We start from the raw sequence: 23753 nt of genomic DNA, 5'->3' as shown, positions 1-23753 counted from the left end.
ATAAACAGATCAAGTCATTAATTACTGACAAAGTTCTTTTGTTTAATTAATCACTTTGTTTTAAATGATGAAGCTTGCAGAAAAAATATCTGAAGGCAAAATATATTTCACATATATAAGGGAGTTCTGACTTTAACAAAATTTTAAGAATGTTGCTTTTGAACATTTTTCAGTTAATCTGATATTTTGTCCCCATGCAAGTTAGGACTTGAATGAATGGGAAATAATTATTAACCAGGGAGAGTTGTATTATTCTTGTTTGTTTGTTTATTTTATTTTATGAAAATGCATAGATCCAGAATCTGAGCAAACATGGAGTTTCTGGATCACCCAAGAGATGCTAACTGCAACACTGGACAGCTAGTGGTAGGGGAAGTCTTTTCTCACAGATCAAAGCTGCTGCTGTGGATGGTGCCCTGTAAGGAAGAGAGGGCAGCAGCAGTGCGACCCTGAAGCATCACTCCTCTGTCCTCGAGCAGAGAGACGTGGTGCAGAGACCACAGATCAAGCTGCATTTGACCTAAGGAGTCTGGAAAGAGTCAGGGGACACAGCACTGCACTGCACACACACAAGGAGCACATTTAGCAATTGTGAAGTGTGAGACAATTGTCACCTGTTTAAATCTTGAGCTCAAGACATGAATGTAGTAATTCTGATGTCAAAGCCCTGTTTTGCTGACTTAAACTCTTAAAAAAGTCATTGGTTTTCTACGACCTGCATTTTAGCCAGGAGACTTTTTACCTTGACTTTCCAGTCTAAAGTGATGGGAACAATGTTTCCCTACCTCCCTTGCAGCCATTCAGGAAAAGTGAATGAGTTCAGGTTTGGACAGCCCTTTTGACTACAGAAAATGTCATGTACTTAAATGAAATTGACTGAAAAGTTAGCATTAAAATCAACAGAAAAGAGGAGGCAGGAGGAGGCATTCAGGACTGCTTCAATGTTCTCTTAGAAGCAGAATCAAGTCTGTGGATGATTGCTATGACTAAGAAAAAATAAACCCACCTAGGTAAAAAAGAAAATGAGCAAAGTCACTGTGAAGGATTCCTCTTCTAGAGATCAGGCTACTGCTATATTTGCTTTCTGTTAAAACTCTTCAAGCAGTAAATTTAAAATATCAAGGTCCTTTATTGGTCTGAGAAGACAAATTCATGCTGCTTAATTTGTATCCAGAAGAAAGGAAAAAAAAAAAAAAAAGAAAAAGAAAAAATTTCACCTGACACTCAGTTATGCAGTCATTTTTTATTTCTGCTGTATTACTGCACAAGAGAGATAAAGTGCTATCACTGGGGAAGCTTTGAATGCGGCAATGTAGCTAGCAGCCTCCGGGGTGTATATCCTCAAATAGGGTCACATTTCACTCTCTACTCCAACGTTTCTCTGCACGTTGTGCTGGAAAGGAGGGATTGGCACGCTACCTCACTGGAGTACAGGGCCGGTACTATCTGCAGCAACTCATAGTCTGGAGACACTCAAAGCAATTTTCTTCAAAGATGCCACTTCATAAAAACTTCAAGACATACATGAAGTTTGGTCACGTTGAAAACTCTTCAGTCACAAGAAAAAAGAATACAGTTGTGACAGGCAGCGGGTCTACCCTACTTGACTGGCCTGCTCAAGAAAATCCCCACCCCCTCAGTACTGCAGGGAAAGCAACAGCAGCAAGAGATACTGCCACTGGCGGTGAGACACAAAAGCTCAAGTAAAGCTCGTGTGCTTTAAAATGGAAATTATTCAGGGCCTTATCTGCTTAAAAAACTTCAGTGCTTCACTGTTTCATGAAAAAAAAAAAAAAAAAAGGCAAAAGGCTTTACTTCGCAGCATAAGACTACAGTGAGACTCTGCTTGTTCCTGACTGATGGCAGAGTGGAGGAGGCCAAGCATACCACTGCTCCCTGAGCACCCATCCACCACAGCTTCTAAGGTGGAGCGGCAACAGGTGTCCACCACACCCAGCCTCCGTGGCCACATCTCCCTGTCTCCCTGCAGACAGTCACAACCCCGAAATTGGGCACCTCAGGGTGCCCAGTGTCCAGTGGTGCAGGGGACTGGGCAAGGCATTGCTCACCACTCTCGTGATCTCCTCAGTGGGGAAACAGGAGCTGCTGAAGCATCTTGGCTTCCCCAAGCAAGGCAGGAATCAGCTGTCCTGCTTATCTTGTCTGCTTCTTCCAGGGTGGCCCTGTGTATCTTAAGCACAAAGAGTTTTGCAGACACAAACAACATTCCAGGGCCTGTACCGCTGGTGTTCGTGGGTGTGGAGCCGTCCCTGCTGAATGCCTCAGCGGCTCCTCCTGACTGGGAGCTTGACAAAATCATGTCTCCTGAGGCCAAGCTCCATCCTGGGATAAGATCATGTATTATTTTCAGTAAGGATCATCATCTTAAGGCAGGATTTAATCTGTGGGGTGGGGAAAAAGTCACTGAGAGAGATGCAATGAGATACCACTGTGGAAAGTTAGTGAAGCAGGATATAAACACTAGAAAGTAAGCCAGGCGGTAACAGCAGCCCTCCAGAACAGGTGTCCTATGTTCAAGATTTATAGAAAAGTTAGGAGTTCAAGAGGAATTACTCTAAAAAGCCATAGGATTTATTAGACAGTGCTAAACTTTCTATTAGCATTTTGACCTATCACATATAAAATACAACAGGTATGCAGCTTCTTAGTGTAGAATATGTTCCAAGTATGGCATGTTTTATTTTATTTTTTTTCCTTCTTATTTTCTAGTAAAAGTGGAAGGACTTTTTTTATGCCAGATAGAATTTATTTGAGATTCTTGTCTGCTAGTCATAGTCCAAAAAGATTTGAAAGGCCTCAAGATGACATTTTTCCCTCCACTATTAGGTCCTTTCAAAAGGTGACACACAGAATGGCTGGCTAGCTGCCTGGCATGGTGAAGAGATGAAGCACCTGTCACCTCCCCTCCTATTTCTGTAAGGAGAAGGGAAAAGGGAACTCTTTTATTGAAAAAAAAAAATAAACAACATTAGCTGAGCTGCACAGACCTTCTATTGTGTATGGCTACTGTGGGAAGGTATGGGGGAAGGCCCCCCAGCAAACAATCAAGAGGGATCAGGAAAAATGTGACCCTCGAACAAAAGGGAAATCTGCCTAGAGAATGAATAAGAAGTAAGGAAAAGACCTCAGAACAACCCAGAGCAATGTTGGGAGGACTGGGGAGAAACTGTCCTGCATAGACAATGCTGCTGCACTTGCAGGTTCCCTTCCCTGCTCCAAGGATCCATCACCACACAAGGATCGCGCTGTGGAGTGCACCGAAGTCACAGCTGGGCTTAACCAAAGGACTCGGCCTCCTCCCCGAGCCTTTCTCTCACAGAGGCTAAAGGAAAGCAACCGGTCTAGCATTAAAACACAAAACCAGATACACACACAAAGTAATCTGGTATTAAAAAGAAACAATAGAAGCCATTCAGATCTCAACGGATATTAATCCTCGCCTTGTGTACTATTGCTATCCACCATAAAAAATACAATTGGTTTTGTATTAAAGATTGTTTATATGTGACTTTAATTTTCTCTTTTTTAATTAGCAGAGTAAGAATGTTTAAGGCATTTAATTAAAACTAACTGAAATAACTGCCTCATGCTTCTAGGATGAAATGCTTTTCCATTCCTAGGCTGAAAAGGGTACAGTGTGTTTATAACACGGAGGTAGTGGGGAAGGTCAGACACTTCAGTGAGTACAGTCTCTTTCCAGAAAGTCAGGAAAAGTGCCACTCATAGCTTTTTCTGCCGAAGGAAAGCAGGCCAAGAAATGGTTGGGTTGACATTAAAATCAGAAGGATTGTATTACTTTACTTTCCTATAGCCAGGAAGTCTCCAGTATTGAGGCCAGTCGCTCCAGTTGTGTGCTGCTTGGCTCACGAGACATAAGGATGGTAACCACATGCATGTGCACAGCCAAACACCCGAGCCTCGCTCTCTGCCGTCCTCTGCACAGGGACAAGAATAGAAGTCCTGTTCCAGTGCAGAAAATAAGATACTGTGCAATACCAGAGGCATGCTTAAAGAGAGCAAAATGAAATAGTTTTTATACAGCATGTAATTACCTTGTAGAGCACACGATTATAGGATATGGAATGGGCTAAAAGTTCAAATGACTTCAGAAAAGTAGTAGATATTTGCAGAGGATGGATTCATCACAAGTTATAAAATATGTTTTGGATGCAAACTATGGCTCAGCAAGTCTCTATAGTATTGATTACTGAAAGTTGGAAGAGTGTAGCAGAGAAAATGTCTCTAGATTTGTTCTGATTTTTATATCCTTTGGTCCGACCCTTGTGTTACTGCAATCTATGCACAACTGAAAATAACTTGTGTGTATGCAGGAGACTGCACGTGAAAGCCAGGAACTACTTGGATCAAGCACTGACTCCCTTTATGATCCTGGACAAGGCATTTGACCTCAGTTCTCTTTCTGCAGTCACCACCTTGCAAGCACTGTGAGATAACTAATTAGCTAATGTTATATATGTTGCTATGTATGTTTTAAACAAGGAATACACTGGATATAACCAATTGGTCTCCCTTAACAAACCCAGAAGAAAATTGTTTCTTCCAAACCCTATTTCTTTAGGAATCTGTGCAAAGATGTAGCTGTTACAACCTCTATCATAGCAACCTGACTTTTTTTTTTTTTTTTAAGTATCTCTATTAATATAACATATTAAAGCAGTACAGCCTTGAGGGCGAGATGGAATAACAGATGATATAGCCAATTCTACTCAGCTTTTACATTGTACAAGCTTCAAAGACATGATATTAAGTTTACATGGATAAAAGCCAGGTGTCACAAACTCTCAGAGATGAGATATTACATATGCAGTATCTACCAGATGGATCTCATCTCTGAGGCTGAAGGACATGACCATGATTATACTACAGTCTGCAGCAATGGCAGCTCATGGAAACCATTGCATTTTTTTGAAAACAGCTACTCTGCTGTAATAGTACAGGTGCAGCAGCGTAAAGCTTAGGATGCACTAGCTACCAAAGTTGTTTGGGCAAACTACCCTGCCTGTCCTGAGCTTTATGCTCCTGCAAGTGGCATGATGATCAAGCTAGTCCAAAATTACATTAGGTATAGGTGAATGAAGTCCTTGCATCAAGGAAAATTGGACTCTCTAGATGGGGTAAGTCACCTGAAGCTATGTATGTCTGAATTGGGGTTTTCTTTACAGTCACAAGGGCTGGAATGACCAAGCACTATTCCACACGGACCCAAAGCTGATGCTGTGTGTGTAAGAATCAATGTACAGCTCGGGACACTAGATTTTCTGTGCGTCAGATGTGAACTACATTTGCACCTCTATCCTTCATTCAGCTAGTCTGCTGTTTTAATTGAATCAAGTAATAAAACTATCACTAGGCTATGTAAAAAGCCTTAATGTGGCTGCCAACAGGGCAAATTAAGACACAAAAGGACCAGTAGTTTATCACATGCTTTATTGCTGAGAAAAATAGTGCGCTCCAGCTATTATCACTATTATGCTACAAGTTATAACAGGAAATCGATAAGGATAAGACAGAGAAACGTTCACATTCATCCCTGAGGCACTGAAACTCTCCCCTCTTTTATGCAAATGGAAAAAAAAGAGAATTGAATGGCTGCAGTGTCACTGAATGATGTCAAAAGGCAGGTACATTACTCACAGAACAAGTGATGCTGCAGAAGCCATTTAGTGAACCTGAATATTTTAAACCAAACCTGCCTTCAGTGAATTTCCTAATACAAAAATATTAGACTTCAGGGAAATACAGTGTAGGGGCAAATTCTCCATCTAGCAGGAAAACTCTCAGCCATGCTGACTGTAGCTGGCATCTCAATCTGCCAACAGATAGGTCTATCTTACATATGCCATGCAACCACATGCAAAGGAGCTCCACTATGCACACCCAGTACTGCCTTGCTATAGTGTGGAATGGGACCCAAGCTATAGCAGGGGTTGTTTCTCCCTCCCCAGCTCATTGCCTCCGAACCTCAGGGACCTTCTGTTGAATGTTGCCACTTGCTATTGTCATCACTATCTAGAAAGTGGTAATAGTCCAGCGGCTAAAACAGACATGTCTAAATGGAAGGCCACATGGAAGGAGGACAAAAACATAACAGCGTGATGCTGTTATGTGAGAAAAAGTTCCAGTTGCTGAAGATGCAGAGCTGAAGTTATTCTTAATTTTCATCACAGGCTCTCAAGAAGCATTTCAGTTTATTTGCTTAGTTATTACTACATTGTTTCCTGGTTTATCAATGAAAAGGGTCATGAATATATTTACTATTATTTATAATTTAGTCCAATCTATTTATACTGCATAAGAATACAGAAAATAGAACTTGTTCTTTTTTTCTTTTTTTTTTTTTTCCCAAGACATCCATAGAATTTATAAGATCTGCTTTTGTATAAATTTGTAACAAAAAAAAAAAAGAGAGAGAGGGTCATGTTGAATCATAAAGTCATAGAATATGCTGAGTTGGAAGGAACCCACAAGGACTATTGAGTTCAACTTCTGGCTCCACACAGGACCACACAAAAATCAGACTGTATGTCTGAGAGTGTTGTCCAAATGCTTGTTGAAATCCAGCAGGCTCGGTGCCGTGACCACTTCGCTGGGGAGCCTGTCCCAGTGCCCGACCACCCTTTCAGTGAAGAACCTTTCCCTAACCCCCAGCCTGACCCTCCCCTGTCCCAGCTCCATGCCGTTCCCTCGGGTCCTGTCGCTGTCCCCAGAGAGCAGAGCTCAGCGCCTGCCCCTCCGCTCCCCTCGTGAGGGAGCTGCAGGCCGCCATGAGGCCTCCCCTCAGCCTGCTCTGCTCTGGGCTGAACAAACCAAGGGACCTCAGCCACTCCTCATACATACATCTTCCCCTCTAGACTCTTTGTCATCTTTGTAGCCCTCCACTGGACACTCTCTCACAGTTTTAAGTCCTTTTATTGTGGTGCCCAAAACTGCACACAGTACTTGAGGTGAGGCCCCACCAGCGCAGAGCAGAGTGGGACAATCCCTTCCCTTGTCCAGCTAGCAGCGCTGTGCCTGATGCACCCCAGGTTGGTCCTTTTGGCTGCCAGGGCACATTGCTGACTCATGTTCAACTTGCTGTCAATAAAACCCCCCCAGATCCCTTTCTGCGGGCAGCTTTCTAGCCTCTCATTCCCCCAGTCTGCACATATGTCCAGGGTTACCCCTTCCCAGGTGCAGAATCTGGTTCTTGCTCTTGTTGATCTCATGCAGTTGGTGACCATACAGCCCTCTGATTAGTTGACATTTGGTTTATCCATTGCTTCACTCCTATCTTGTATTTCAGTACCTACATGACAACATTAAAATGCAAGAGAACGAGCCAGCAAACATATCTCAGCTGATGCATCTGATTAATGAAATGACATTAATGGATTATTGAAAAGTGGTTATGGCATTTTGTGTCCTCCCCATTACTCATTCAGCTTACTGCTTTTGTTTTTATAAGTAGGAAGGCATAAAAAATTACACCAGACTTCTTCAGACTCTCTCAAAATAGTTCTAAAATCTTTTCTGTATTACATATGACATATGCAGAATGTTTAATATTAGGGTATAACACAAAGAAGGAATAATAGTAGTTGTTTGAGACAGATTCACTTTTGCTTTAACTTAGAATCACAGAATCACAGAATGGGCAGGGTTGGAAGGGACCTCTGAATTTCGTCTAGTCCAACCCCCTGCCAACCCCCCTTGAGCACATTGTGCATGGTGGCATCCAGGAGGGTTTTGAATATCTCCAGAGAAGGAGGCTTCAGAACCTCTCTGGGCAACCTGTCCCAGTGCTCTGTCACCCTCACAGTAAAGAATTGCCCCCTCATATTGAGCCAGAACCTTCTGGGCTTCAGTTCATGCCTGTTGCCTCTCTTCCTGTCGCTTGGCACATCTGAAAGACCAGCTCCATCCTCTCGACACTCTCCCATCAGATGAGGTCTTCCCTCAGTCTTCTCTTTTCCAGTCTAAACAGGCCCAGCTCTTTTAGCCTGTCCTCATATGACAGGTGCTCCAGTCATCTAACCTTGGGTAAGAAGTGCAACTAATTCAGTGAGAAAAAAAATATTTTACAATCACCCTCTCATATTCTTGCCTACTGCCATACAAAATTTGTCATCTATTTCAGAAAGTTGCCAGATTGTTCAACCATAAGCTAAAACGTTTAAAGGAAAAGAAAAAAAGTGAGTTCACTCATGAGCACACCTACGTGAGTTCCTTCATTCCCTTTCCAATCTGTGCTATCACCACATTAACCCACTTTTTCTTTTTACTTTTACACATTGTTTTCTCTGACCTGTGCTGTGCACTGGTAAGGCACTGGACTCACTTCTGCTAAATTACAAGGAAAGGCAAATTTGCTTTTTGGGAAGAGGTGAGTTCTCAGTAAATATTTTGGATTCCCATTTCTTTTTCATTTCTCACGCATCCTCTACTCTCTGTCCTTTCACAGACTTTTATGTCATTTATTAGCATATAAACTTCTCTCTAGCAACAAGACACAAAGAAAGAAATTGGCATCTCAGCTTTGGCTTCCAATCAAAAAATTGGCTTTTAGCTTTTCCATGCTCTCCTCCATCTCAGTCATTTTTGCACAGAGTTGTGAAACTTTTACCACATGCTACAAGCTCTTCAGAGGAATGTATGATCTAGCATACCAATTTACAAGCAGACAGAAACAAAGCAGAAAAAGTAATGTAAACAAACTTCTTTTCCCCCAGGAGCAGGGGAAATAAAATACAGAAAGGAAGAAAGAAGACAGGCTATAGATCGAGGAAATCCCCTAACCGAAAATTACCCTGTTATACTATACAATCTGATTTTTAGAGTGAGATCTAGGGTCAAATATGCTGCTTTCCCATACCATTCTACAGAGGACAGCCACTGGATGACTAAATATTACACGGGCATGCGGCAGCAGAACACTCTTTGTTTACCATTTTACTGTGATGCTAACTCTTTTTCTGAAGGAAATGATCCCAGTGATGGTAAATCAGGACAAGTATTTATCATCAAGGTACACACAGATGGTTGGACCATCTGAAAACCGAGGAGAGCAGAGGGGATTAATAACACCTTTCCTTAAGATCATTCTTAGGTGGGGAAAGCCATCTCAGGATGAGCCAGTCATTGCTCATTGTCTATGGAGGGATGACCAGCTTTACAATCACAAAATGGGATGAATCTGAAGATGCCACCAACTCTGTTCCACTTCAGTGGGATGTTCTGCAGCGAGGGCAAAGAAGTAGCTGTAAAGCGGTTTCAGGGAATATCTGAGCATGCACCTTTGAACCCTCTGCAAGTCTGCGTTCCCCTGAAACTCCCCGTAAACAAGATGATATCACTTTCTATTTTTCATCCTTTCTGGCTCATGGTTTCATCAGCATTTTCCCTGTAATCACTAATTGACAACATATGTTAGCATTTTCTAGTATAATACTTAACATTGTACACAGAGACTTCTCTGCTGAAGTTTCCTTATGTCACTAGCATGTTAGGCAATGCTGGAAATATTCTCCCAGCAGAAAGCTTGCCACCTCCACAATCTACTCCTTTTTTTTTTTTTTAATAATAAATAAATAACAGATTACAATTCACTTTTTCCAGAATCTACAGGAGTCTTAAGCTTTCTGGAGTAATATTTTGATCTTTGATTTCTTTAAAACACCTAAAACATTAATACCCTAATACAATCTCCAGTTAAGTTCACAATGAGCTTTTTTTTTTTTTTTCCAGAACAACATCCTATACTCTACCACAACCCCAAGCTTCTGTTAATTAAGAGTTAACAGCTCACAAAGTGGTTCAACATGGGGCTAAACATGACTCAGGAAGCCACACCAAATCTGAAGGATGACCACACTGGAGAGAAAGATGTATGCAGATACACCCCAAACCAAACTTGCAGAGCTCTCTGCACGGTAGGACAAAATATATATATTATATATAATATATATATAAAACAAACCAACCAACCAAACAACCAAAATAAACAAGCAAACAAACAAACAGAAAACACACCAGGCTTTCCACATAAAATCACATCTTCCAGAGCCCGTGGCTTAAACATATCTGCTGCTGTCTTACAATTGTTTAGGGGTTTCTGGAGACTGACAGGCATGAGTTCCAAGTTCCACACTTCTCAAGTTTTATGCAAGATTGTCTTCAGCAGTAAGAAAGGCAGAGGCAAGCAGAAGTTGGAGGGAACACAACAGATCTCACCAGGTGGAAGGTGGGAGAAATAGGTCCCTCTTTACTAGCTGGAGAAGAGCTCATTCAGTATTATCAGACCCAGCAGAGTGAGAGGAGAGAAACTTTGCATGTAATGACAACATTCACTTGGAGGGTCCAAGATATAAAGCAAAGTATGCACTTCTGGCAAAGCAGCTGTGTTATGATCATGCTTCTCACTGGTAGATCATAAACTGCTCTGAGTCTGGAAATCATCCTAGGATATACTGCACATTCTGCATTTGATTTCATGTTACATCATGTTTTAAAGTTTACTAATTTAGTGCAAAGTTATCTTGAAAAACCTGAGTTCCGGTCAGTCACATAGGTGACAAAACTGTATAAAACCAACATAAAGAAGTTTGTCTTATTGCCTTAAAAAGCTGGGAGTTGTCTTTCGCACAAGAGCAAATTCACATATTTCTTAGCCAGTACTCATCTTCTGTTCTCACTGCCATTACCACAAATATTTATATTTATGGCACAACAAGCTGTTACAGTTCAAAGGCAAGTCTAGACAAATTCAGACTGAAAATATGAAATCAAATTAAACTCTGAAGCAGTGGAATAACTTAACAGTGGATTCTAGCAATTTAAAGTCTTAAAATAGCGTTCTTAAGTAATGAAAAAAAAATAAACTTAGAAATATCTCACTGCAGTGAAGTACTCATTTGGTGAAATACTATAGTCTGTTTAATGGAGGATGCTAAACTAGTAGTTTCTTCTGCTCTAAAACTTGCTTTCGTGTTCTGTAGGAACTCCTCTTGCAGAATAACTACCCTGGGATAAATAAACCTGTGTTTATAACAATACGGTAAGTCCACCACAATATCATTATTTGAACTGCCAGTGTAAACATTACCAGCCTAATCCATCAGGCCAGTCCTTTCTAGCATCCTAGTTCTACTGAAATCACTCAAGTTACAGCAGCTTGAAGCAAGAGCAAGGTCCTGAAGACTCAAAAATGGACCCTTTGTTTTGAGTTAAGAGTGAAGCAAGTCTTTCAACTCAACATGCACACAATCATCAGCAGCCACAATGGAAATAATGATGTAGATGGAATGTAAATAGGCTTCAGTGTAAAAGGAAGAATCCTGAAAGTCTTTCCAAGATAAAAAAGTAGTTATGCTTTTTATTTTTAATTGCAGCCACACTCATTCTTAGATCATAATACACTTCTCAATAGAAAACAAGAACACGGTTTAATAATAACAAACACATTAAGTTATTCTGAAGAAATGCACATTTGAAGAAATGGTCACATTTCACTGTCCAGTGACATGAAATTTTTGCTGAGAGCCTTCTAAACTCTAGTTGCTAGCACACAGTAGTACACTCTGTGATCTTGCAAGTATGAAGATTTGACAGTGTATCTTGGAAACAGGTTTTCACCTACAGGCAACTGGTTCATATAACTTTTGGGATCAGCTCCTCAAGCTCACAAAAAATAAAAATCCATGTATTATGCTAAACTGAATGTAGCTCAATTCTTCTTTTAGGTAAGAAATCAACAAGTCAAACCAAGCAGTTTATTTAACGTTGCCATTTATCATATTCATATTGTGTAAATGTTTGCAAAAAGAAAAAAAAAAAAAACATCTCTTTCTGTGTCAGTAAGTAAACATGAGCTTAATACTATCGAAGTTGATGGGATGGAAGTATGTACTTAAGTGTTGCCTTGACTCAGGGCCTAAAATAAGGCTCATAAAAAGTTCAAAAATGGGTGCTGGAAGGAAGGACACAATGTGATGGAGAATTCTGCTAGCGTAAATGTTCTTGCCCACTTTCTTCCACTTAAGCTGACATAAAATCCAAGAGGTTCAAAGTTGTAGAGCTCATCTTTTCCAGCTCTGACATTTAACCACCTCAGTGGGTTGTATATGCCTGATATTTAAGAATGTTAACATCTCCTCTTTGTGCAAAAGACAACAAGGAACAGAGAGGTCTATTCCTTTATGCAAGCATGAAACTGTCTTTTAAACTGTTTGTACATATTTCCTTATTTTTAGTAAAACTTTCTTAATGTTTTCAAGCATATGAGACTTTTGCTTGGTGAACTATCACTTAGTAATTGCAATATGCTTGAAGGATCCACAGTAACATTAAATATATGAAGGGATCTTATATTGATTGAGTCAGCACATTTATGGGCAAATGGAATTTTAAAGCTGGTTCCTGTGTGAATGTGCCAAGGCTACATGTTTGCTAGTCAATTCCTACTACTGGATTTTTAGCCTTCTAGGTAATTGGAACCAACCTGAGACAGGAGAAGTTTTAAGATACTGTATTTCTACATGATAAGAAAAAACAGGAAGGCAGCCAGAAGAAGAGACTCTGTTAATGACACCACTCAAAAAAGGATGCAGAACTGGAACACCCTCATCAGGCATCAGAGAATCCATACTAGTTTTCACCATAAAGATTAAAAACATTACGAAACCAAGCCTCGTTGGTCCACTGCTCACAAAACAACTTAGTGTCACTCAGAAAAGCATTTTAATAGCTTAGAAATCCAAAACCTAATTTATTTGTCTTATTAGTTTTCAACCACTAACATTGCTGGCACAGCAGTATAATGCTAAACTGTAGACAAGAGTGCAAGTTCTGCATTGCAGAAGGGACTGGAAAACAAAGAAAATGACTAGGAACATCTTCCTATTAACAAGGGTCAGTTTGTCAATATGTAAGATGATCATTTCCTATAAATATACCAAGAAGTCAATTCCAAGGGGAGAAAACCACCCAAGCTAGAGGACAGAGTTTATCTGGGAGCAAACAGACATAAACTTGGCACAGCTAGACCATGGTCAGAATTATAACAAGGTTGCTAAGCAGCTTTAGTACCGCCAGTAGGACCAGAAGCAGTACAGAATATACTATTTTTAAGATGCAGCTCGCTTGACCTGTGATGGGGACTTGGACTGAGGCAGCCCTTCCAAGTGCAGTGTGAAAGCTAAGAAAAGAACAGAGGTGACGTACCAGCACATATTCTACAGCAAATAAAATCTGTGAATTTTAGAAGAGGGTTTCGTATGAAAAGTTAAGAGCTGTGAATTATGCTAGGAATACTGCCTATCAGGAAGATGGCTACAGCTATGTTAACAGAGAAGGATTCTGGCCTCAGGAAAAATGCTGCTTTAGGAGAATACAGCATACAACAAAAAGGTGTGATAAGTGAAAGACCAACTATGGGTAGCATGAGGCACTACCTACCCCAACTGAAGTCTAGAAAGGAGCCACACAGGGAAATGAAAGTCAGAAATGGATAGGTTTATGAATAAGGACAATTATTTAGCTGAAGAATGAACGAGGAGAGGGAAAGACAATCAAGCTGACAAGACTCCAGTCAAGTAGGCAACAAAACCCTTGGAAGTAGATGCCAGCTTAGAGAGAACATACAGTTGAGAAATGTTAAGAACACTGACTACAGTGATCTGCTCAAAGCATTAAACACCCATTTACATTTGCTGCTGTTCCTAAGCCACAGTTCTCAGCATTTTTCAAGATCAAGTTAAATAAGGAGGACAAGAAAGCCATCTAACAGTTGTGAACCTAATGAAGACATCAAGGGAAACGATACATAGATGCAAGAAGAGAAATGAGGACCTGAGTTTTTTTTTTTTTTAATTATTATTATTATTATTACATGCTTTCAAGATGCAGACTAAATTTAAGAAACAAAGTGCTATCATTATCTTCAGTTCCTTTATTCTAAAGAAGCCTTCCCCACAGTGGACTGGTATTCAAACCAGAAGAAGATTGAGGCTGAGCCCCTTAGCTTAGATTGTATCAAAGTACTACTTTTCAGTGAATCGATAGATAATAATCAGAGCAGAGGACAAATGGCCACTGCTTGTCCAAATCATTATCTCCTACATATTCTACACATCTGCCTTTGCTTTGCTGTTTAATCTAAACTCAGTAAGAGCCAAGAAGGAATTCTTCTGACTGTTGGTTTATATGTCCTGGTAAGAACTGTTGGAACAGACCAAATCAGTCGTTCCAATCAGTCTGCTATTCTTTTTTGTGATAGTACTTGTGCCAAGCCACAGAGGATGGCTTAAAACAACAAAATGTATGAGATTTTTTTAATACTACATAACAAAAGAAAAAATATTTTTATTTTATTATTATTATTTTTTTTAATTCTACTTGGATCCATGGCCTTAGAAAAATGCAGCTGGTTTAATGATAGTTTCTATTCAATTTCATTCAGGGACAAGTTCTGCACATTGGAAACAATAGTAGCAAGGTCATTATCTTCTAGGGCATATGGTCAAATCCAGGAGTGTCTTAGCATTGCTCAAAACTTATTAAACCATTTGTCTCAAAATAGATGTGATCAAACACCCTTCAGAAATATTCTGAATAAGACCTTCTATCATTGGAATTTGCACGAGTGAATATATTGTGCAAATAAATCCTTAAAACACCTTCACAGAAACACTGCTTTTCAGATAAATTGGGTTCAATCATCTATTCCCAAAGAGGGCCAAAGAAAATAAATCCATCTCAGCTTTTTTGTACAGTGTTATTTATATATCATCTCGCTTCTGCGTTTCTATTTGCTAGCTTTTTCATGTCTTTTTTTTTTTTGGGTACAGTTTGTATATTCAAATAAAAAATGTCTCACAGGTGTAAGACAAAGCAACAAGACAGTTTCTATTGGACATGTCTGTATTTCCTTACATTTGGATTTTTGGTATATCTGATCCTAAAGCTTTCCAAGCTAACTTTGATGAGACAACTGATTTATAATTATACAATTTAAACTATCATGTATCTGTGGGGACAAAAGTCCAACCTCGTAAATATGTTACTAACACCAATAGTTGGAATGAAAAAACATCAAGGGCTAAATAAGAATTGGCTGGCATCTTTCCTTGGAAAAGGATGAAATGGAGCATGACAATCCACAATGTTCTATTTTGTTATAAATATGCTACACATGAACCAAAAACAGCATTTGGATGTCCAAAAAATAAAAAGTTTGTGGTCACAACTGTTCTGGATTCAGAGCTGTTGCACAACACTGAACAAACCTTAGAGTCTCATGGTGTCCCTACAGAGATATAAATCTTAGTCTGATTTCCAAAATGTGATTTATCTCTCTCCTTCTCCCATACTGCCTGTAGTCTATGATAGGTGTTAATGTATGTTCTACCTTAAGATGGGGATTGCACATTAACTGCCTTTACTGGCAAAGTTTAGATATACACATCATATCTCCATTCTTGGTGGCACGTAATCTCTCTGGACTCCTCCTTTCATTGATTTCTCTTGACTACTACAATTTTCAAGAATACCCTTCTTCCTATGGCTCTTCCTTTCTTCCTTTGTGGGTTTAAATTCTGCTATCTGAAATACTTATAACTCTCCGAGAAATAAAAACATTACTGGATGGGGATTTCTGAAAGCTCTCAATTCTCTATTCCCATTGAAGTTGCTGATAGCTTTACCATGCACTTTAGTGGGATGAGTGCTGAGACCAGATTTCATGTTGTAGTGCTTCCATAAATGGATGTCTAGGCCTACACAAAATCTATTTTTTTAATACTTAAACACTCAATAACATCACTGTTGTGAATTTGCTCTATGCCTATATTCCCGTTTGTGAGGTTTCCTAATAACTACTGAACCTGTTGGCTAAACTGAGGATAAAAGCCTCAAAGGTATTACATTTCTGTTACTTTTCTGAGGACAGGCAGGAAAAAGAATAGAAGAGAGACTACATTAATGCCTCTCCAGGAAAATGGAAGCAGCAGGAGCTTTATCCTTACTGGTCAGTAGGCAAATCAGAGGGAGAAGGTTACTATATGCTTTTAGACTGTGAAAAGTTTCAAATACAGCTCACATTCCACAGCACAGCCTACCAATGAGGTACAAAGCCCAAAGAGATCAGGTTGCATTATTTCTGCTCTTCAGAGAATTACATTTTATTTGAACTCAATATATTAAATAAAGTTTAAGCCTTAACGCAATAAGATTTAGACATTTTATATCTGCACTTAGGTTTATTTTAAACAAGGAAATACATTTTAAAACAAATACTAAATATGTGTGGAATTACTCATTTTTTCCTTGCCTTTAGAGCTGTCAGTCAAGAAGGGGAAATGGTATCTCATAGCACATGAGTGGTAGAAAGCCCTCAAATGCCTCGCATTCCACAGTTCAAGCTGCTGGAACACCTGTGGAAGTCAATGACCACATGTGCTACAGCTGCACATCCTCAGAAGTGTCTTTTGTCTTTCTGACCTTACATCACCACCTCCACCATGAGGGCTTTACCTGTGTTATGACTTCTCTCCATGCCTTTACCTAAACTGCTACATAACCTCTCATTTTCTATGTCCCCTGGGAAATGATGAACAAAGACTATAGTGAACAGGGTTTTTATTTGGGTGCTTAACAAGTCTCTCTTCTTTTTGCATTAAGCCAAGAACAACTGCTGCCCAGAGATTGTGTTTTTGAAAGTTTTTTAAGCATCTGAAAAAAAACACAACAAGAGGGCCTGGTTGTGCCCACCTCCTCCTCTGCATGCTTTTAGTACCTCATTCTGTGAAGAAACCCTGAGCTGTTAGCACCTGGGTTGTTGCAGGTCCGGGGAAGAAATCAGCAGGCACAGGTCTCTGAGGCAGTATTTTGTTCCCAGTGGGTTTGGTCAGGATGAGGGAAGGAGGGAAGAGAGGGAAAGGGGGAAGAGGCTTCAGTTAAGCAGCATGAAATAAAAACAACCATAAAGATTTAGAAAGTAAAGGGCTCAAAAAAGTGTAGATTCATGTTTGCATTTGTGTGTTCATACAGCTAGACCATAATGAAAGTTATGTTAATAGGGATGCAACTGGAAGATTAATGATGATCTTGACAGTTTGGGAGTCAGCATTCATCCTCCCCCCCCCCCCCACGCACATTCCCCCCAGTACTTACAACTCTGCAGCAATCTCTGGCTTGACTTTCACAGCTGTACCTTCAACCAGGCATCACTGAGAGCTCTTTCCTTGCAAGCGGTGATTTCACCTCCTGCCAGAAACCCCTGACAAATTCATCCTCCATGAGTCAGAGCCTAATGCCATTACGAGGTCTAACCCAGCTGGCAGTGGCGATAAATACTAATCTCAGTGGGCCTCTGTACACATAAAAAATTGCTAACATGAGATCTTGTGCAAATATGTATTTTCTAAGTCTATTTAATAAATGCCTGTGATCTTGAAAAAAGGGAAGGAAAATCTAATCTTAAACCTGCTCTTATTCCAACAGCAGTGCCAGCCCTCCAGATTTTATCACAAAAGCAGTGGTAGTGAAGGTACCCCTTGAAGCTCACACTCCCAGAGTGATGTATTGATATCAATTGTTCATCAGAAATAACCAGTATAATGCTATTGTTCATCACTCTGAAGAAATCTTTAATCTTATCCTAAAGATGCAACAGTCTGAAGAGATCAAGAATATCTCACATTTCTTGGAGTGTGATAAAGACAGGCATATTTTCAGGTTCTTCTCCGAGCTTGCTATGACCTAGTTGCCTAGACTTGCTCTGTACTGTGTGATAAAAGAACGTGCATGCAGCAGGTAATTCATCCTGCCTGAAGATGGACATCTAAACCCAACGGGATGAATGTCTCTCTGCATGAGCTTTTCTCACCCCCTCAATTACAAGGGAAGCTTAACAAGACGCCTAATTTTTCAGACAACCTAAGTTTGGTAAGGTTAACTTTTTTCTCTGTCAGTTATATTTCTGCCTCATTGAAGCACACAGTAAGGCAGAATGAATCTAAATGTAAATGTGTAAAAATCCCTTAAACACAAGGCCAACACACACACGCACACGCACACACACACACACATATTTTTGTAAAGGCCTGCAGCCAGAACCTGAGATAAACTGACTGCACTACATGTTTTCTGGTCTACTGTGGGGTTGGAAAAACGGACTGATTCACATCTCAGATTTCAGCTGGGATTTGAAGCTACTCGTAGGAGACCTAGCTTTGTATCTTTAATTTTAATCTGAGTTTTCCTTTTTACTTTTTTAGGCTTGCTTGTTTTAAAAGAACGTTTAAAGATACAGACATTAAGGAAATATGTCTGCAATTAAATTTAACTTAGCACAAGATCTGGTAATTATTTCAGCTCCCTAAGAAGATGAGCTATGTCTAATAATATTTAGAGCTACTTTGCCTCACCATATATTTGTTGCGCATTCTGAATTTTATGATTTTTAAGAAGTCAGAGAACATATTTGTAATAACGAAAATGATTGTTTTGACTGTGATTTGCATCAAACTGCATTTGGATAGAAATCAGGATTCAATTAAAATGTGCAAATCCCAGCATTTTAAATAGCTCTTAGTTATATAAAATTACCTTGATTGTGTTGAAAGTGTCAGAAAAAGTACCGTAACATGTCTTGCATTCAAGTCTGATTTAGTAAATAAAAGAAATCTACTCTATTAACGAACTCCCACTACTCCTATTCACACAACAGTGGCTATATTTCTAAAATGATTCATGGGCCCCAAAATAAAATGAATTGAAAATTGACATCTTTTTGAAAGCATCTGTGCAGGTAATGTCCCTATTTGTATTTTGAGTGTTTTTCTCTGAAATGCTGACTTCGTACACTTAAAAATCTTACAGTCAGTAATTCTTGGTTTTTATTTATGGACTGAAAGAGAAAATGAGCTTTTCTGTTGCTTTTTTGTTTTGTTTTGTTTTGTTTTTAATCTCAAACTTATTTCATTTTGAGTGAACTTACCAAGAAAAAAATAATAATAAATAATAATAATAATAATAAAATCATTCTATACTTTCCAGGGAAATTGAAACCAAGAATAACGAAAGCAAAATTTCTGTTCAGCAGCAATTTAAGCCTCAGATTTTTAAAAAATACTAACACCAGAATTCAATCCACTGTAAATATAGGAAATACAGGTAGTTAATGAAGTACATCCTACTGTGATATGGCTGCAAAACTTGAGCTAGCCCAAAAAGATAAGCATAGTTTTTCAACCCCATACATAATTAAGGAAACAGCAGTATTTCAACTAGTAGAATTTTTAGTAATCCAATACCACATATTATAACTTTCAGTGTATTACAGTTTGCTCACTTCTTCAAATAAGCTGTCAAGATTTTAAATGCATTTCTTTCCCAAACTAGAAAGCAGGCATTTTTGATTAACAATGTTTTTTATCACATGATTTGAGCTCTACATTTAAAGAAAAACCCCCTCAAAAACTAATCATAAAGAGAAATTTGCAGATTTTATAAAATTTGTACAGAATAGTCTCCAGAGCATAGCAGCCCCACCAGCATTCATTTTCAGTGTAATAGATGTAAACAATACAAAAAGTAAATCGACCTTCACAATGCTATTAATTTTATCAAGATCATATGACATCAATTCTTCAAAACAACGCAGGTTTAAAAAGCTTTTCATTGAAATATAAAACATGATTATGGCTGAGAACAACACATTTACTACTGCAGTATAAAAGTTTTATGTCTAGACAGCTCCAAACTCTAGAAGCAGAGAAGTGTGACCTGCTTTTCTGTGTCTATCAGAACTATAAAAAAGTCTTCCACAGAGTTTGTACAGAAAGATGTAGGGCCTGTAAACAAACAAATAAACAAAAGTAGCATTTGGGCACCAGAATTTGGAGTTAGGTATCCAGAGATAAGCATCTGCTTATTTCCCATGCATATTAAGAGTGGATAGTGGAACTAAATAAATATGTGATGATTTACACTTATTTGAGAGAAATCCTAACTATAGAGACATAGGAACCTTGTCGTTGGCTGATGATGTCATTTAGTCCATAACAGCTTTATTTTTTCTTTTCAAAACAGAAGCCAATAGAAAAAAAAAATCTGAAATTATTCATCCAGGAAGAGCTCAAGGAATGAAACACAAATCTTACAGCATACAAGCTGTATATTATATTTAGAATGCTCTGTGCAAACACAGAGTATTTACACTAGAACCAAGTAATTCTGCAAGGTATTTTAGTGCTTTTCTGTAGATAAACTAACTGCTACGCACACACACACATACAGACCAGGAAACACCATTCATTCTCTCTTAGAAAAACAGGACAGGGGAGACGGTGACAAAATACAGTAAGATCCCAAAACTAAATCCTTGAAAGTCTGGGACACCAGAAATCTCTTTGAAGAAGCCCTAGGTCCTCCACTTAACACCCCTATCACTGGCAACATGGATGGTAGGCCAAACCACGCTTGTGGCAGAGAATTCCTCCAAGGGAGGACAACTGAGGCTGTCCGAGGTGTATTCATTATGTTTTAGTTTGGAGGTTGCCAGAATAATCCCAGGGAGAGGCAGTCACCACCAGAGGGTAATACATCTCATAGAAGAACAACTCATAATTTACAAGCTTAAAATTAGATGGTATCAGCAGCTGCCTCAGTGGTGATTGAATGATCCTGATGGATTTTTAAGACACAATACTAGAAACTGTTTTCTCTCAAGATTCCTCAATCATATGTTTCTTTGCATACAGAATGGTCTCCAGCTACCAGAGTTAGAGAAAAGCAAACATAAAGACACCGCTTCTCATGTTTTCTCTAATATTCCTTTCTCCTCTGCCAACCACAAGGGAAAAAAAGCCATAATCGTTTTATACATGGTTTAACCAGTTCTGTTCCTTCTCTTCATTACTATATGTCAAATACGAATCCTTAGCAGATGAATCTAGAAATACCTGTTAATATTGGAAGCATGGACCTCCCTCAAACTACAATGCTATTAACAGCTTCATCACAGTTAGATTCCTCTCAGCAAAGATGTCTAAAAATTGTCAGATTACAGCAATGATTCAGTGTAATGCTCAAATCAGATGCTAATTAAGCTATCTGAATACCTGAACTTTTGCAACAGAAAAGCTGTAACATAGATTAGCATTTTATTTACTAGTCATTAGTGGAAGATGAACAGCAGCTGAAATCACACTATGTTAATAAAGTCACAATTACAATAAATTACTTTTGTACAAATTGAGCACAATAGTTAGAATTGCATTATTCTAGGTCTTGGAAGTAAGGTGATGACAGGTGATGATCTACACCCAGTGTCAATCACCCGTGGGAGGTGCAAATGATACACATGGACAAGAAATGACACAAACGATGTGCCTCACATGAGGCTCATGTGGGCTGACTCTCCCACACTATTCAGTGAGGAATACAGAGACCAAACGTACATCTGTTTCTTGTAACAAAAGCTGCAGTACTCCTTGGAGGAACTGCAGAAAGTCAAATGTGTTGATGTATTAGACTGTTTGCTGACACAGGGCTAAGCTGTGGTTCAGTTCTTCGGGCAGAGGGGAGGAGGAGGCGGGAGGAACGCCATCCAGCACAGTCTGGAACAAGGGGATACCCTTCCGTGTCCGTCAGCAAGACATCGATGAGGTAGTACAATAATGGGTAGAAAGTACCCTTAACATACTATCCCATTTCTTCTTTAACAAGGCTGCAATCAATTGTACTTCTCACCTAATGTAACTTTTAATTTCATTTTCAAAATGTTTGAGATTAACAGTACTTGTCTTGTCATTCTAGCACTGTTTTTTGTCTTGGCAAGAACTGAAATGAAAATGTCTCTGTTGCTAAGTTTTTTGTTGTTGTTTTGTTTTGTTTTTCCCCTTTTTTCTGGTTGCTTTCCTTTGCATTATTATAAGGGCAAATATTCAGCTAAAGATTTGTGAGGGCTGTGCTTTGTTTTCAATATCGTAAATCTGGTGATTGGACAGGTAATAGAAATCTTCACTTTCCAGAATTGAGGAAATTCTCTTTTTCTGGGCTTCAGATGTCAGCACTGAAAAATAAAAAATTACCAACTTCTTAACAGAAATGGCACATATGTACAGGAAAAAAAAATGGGCACTCCATGCGATATCATTGAGCAATCATTGCAGGTGAGCCCCCTTACTAGTAAACATTAGAAGCAAGCCCAGCATATCTCAGCTGTGGCTTTATAAGAAAGCTATGTATCTTTCTTATAAAAGTTGAGCTCAGTCCCTAGGGAGAGCTTCTCGGTTTTCTTCTGCACAGCTTTTTCAGCAGGCCCACTCACACCTTCTGGAAACCCATGCAAGATGCTGATTCATCGGTAAGATGTTCAGCCCGAGTCAATGTACAGAACAGCTGCGATTCACACGCTCAGGTCTTCTATATTATCTTGCAGTTTTAACAAGTTTTAAACTGGCAAGACCATCAAACTAAGAAAATAGTGATAATACCATGGAGTTCATGCTGGTTCTTCTCTTAAGTATAGGGTTGCATTTTAGCCAAAATAAAAGTAAAATAAAAACTGTTCACCCTGGAAAAGAGGAGGCTCAGGGGCGATCTGTGGTGGTTTCTCCCTGATAGGCAGCTAAACTCCACCACAACTATTCTCTCATTCCCCATCGTCAAAGAAATAGTGGGAGAAAATATGATGAAAAAGGGCTCAAGAGTCAAGATAAAGTCAGGGAGATGGCTCACAAATTTACAGTCATGGGAGAAACTGACTCATCACCAGAAGATCAATGTAATTTATTGCCTACTGCTAACAGACTAGAGCAGTGAGAACTAAAAGTGAACTAAAAACACCTTCCCCCCATCCACCCTCTCCCACCTCCTCCCCCTGAGCAGCGCAGGGGAACGGGGAATGGGGGCTGTGGTCAGTCCCTGACGCTTCGTCTCCGCCGCTCCCTCACGGTCCCTCTCTGCCCCTGCTCCCCGTGGGGTCCCTCCCGCGGGATGCCGTCCTTCCCGAACTGAGCCTGGGGGGCTGCCCACAGGCTGCAGCTCTTCCAGAACTGCTCCCACACGGCTCCGTACCACGGGGTCCATCCCCCAGGAGCAAACTGCTCCAGCACGGGTCCCCCACGGGCGGCAGCTCCCCCCAGACCCCCTGCTCCTGCGTGGGCTCCTCTCCACGGGCTGCAGCTCCGGCCCGGGGCCTGCTCCTGCGGGGGCTCTCCATGGGCCGCAGCCTCCTCCAGGCCACATCCACCTGCTCCACCGGGGGCTCCTCCACGGGCTGCAGCGTGGAGATCTGCTCCGTGTGGGACCCGTGGGCTGCAGGGGGACAGCCTGCTCCACCAGGGGCCTCTCCACGGGCCGCAGGGGAACTTGTGCTGCGTGCCTGGAGCACCTCCTGCCCTCCTGCTGCACTCACCTTGGGGGCTGCAGGGCTGCTTCTCTCTCAGCTCTCACCCCTCTCTCCCAGCTGCTGTAGCACAGCAGATTTCCCCTTCCTTCAATCTGCTCTCCCAGAGGCCCAACCAGCATCACTTATGGCTCGGCTCTGGCCAGCAGTGGGTCCCTTTTGGAGCCGTCTGGAGCTGGCTCTGATCTGACCTGGGGCAGCTCCTGGGCTCTGCTTACAGAGGCCACCCCTGCAGCCCCTTGCTATCAAAACCTTGCCATGGTAATCCAATACAGAATATTATTAGGGGGGATTTGAATGCAGGGTACTAAGAGAATGGAGC

The 23753-nt window shown here is 40.2% G+C and overlaps 1 protein-coding gene and 1 long non-coding RNA gene across 9 annotated transcripts in view; one reads left to right on the top strand and one right to left on the bottom strand.

Annotated features, from left to right (window-relative positions):
- Positions 1–22678, top strand: part of LOC310893103 — a 37920-nt gene extending 15242 nt beyond the window's left edge. For both annotated transcript variants that reach the window (XR_014578712.1, XR_014578713.1), the window contains one exon: positions 294–22678. This is a non-coding gene — a long non-coding RNA (uncharacterized lncRNA). The remainder of the gene's footprint in view (positions 1–293) is intronic.
- PDGFD (platelet derived growth factor D) overlaps positions 1–23753 on the bottom strand; it is a 145479-nt gene that overhangs the window by 110387 nt on the left and 11339 nt on the right. The window lies entirely within an intron of this gene.

The sequence above is a fragment of the Anser anser genome (assembly GCF_964211835.1).
Source record: "Anser anser genome assembly, chromosome: 1".
Lineage (NCBI taxonomy): Eukaryota > Metazoa > Chordata > Aves > Anseriformes > Anatidae > Anser > Anser anser.
The sequence above is the reverse complement of the archived record's forward strand: the minus strand, read 5'-3'. Positions and strand labels throughout refer to the sequence as shown.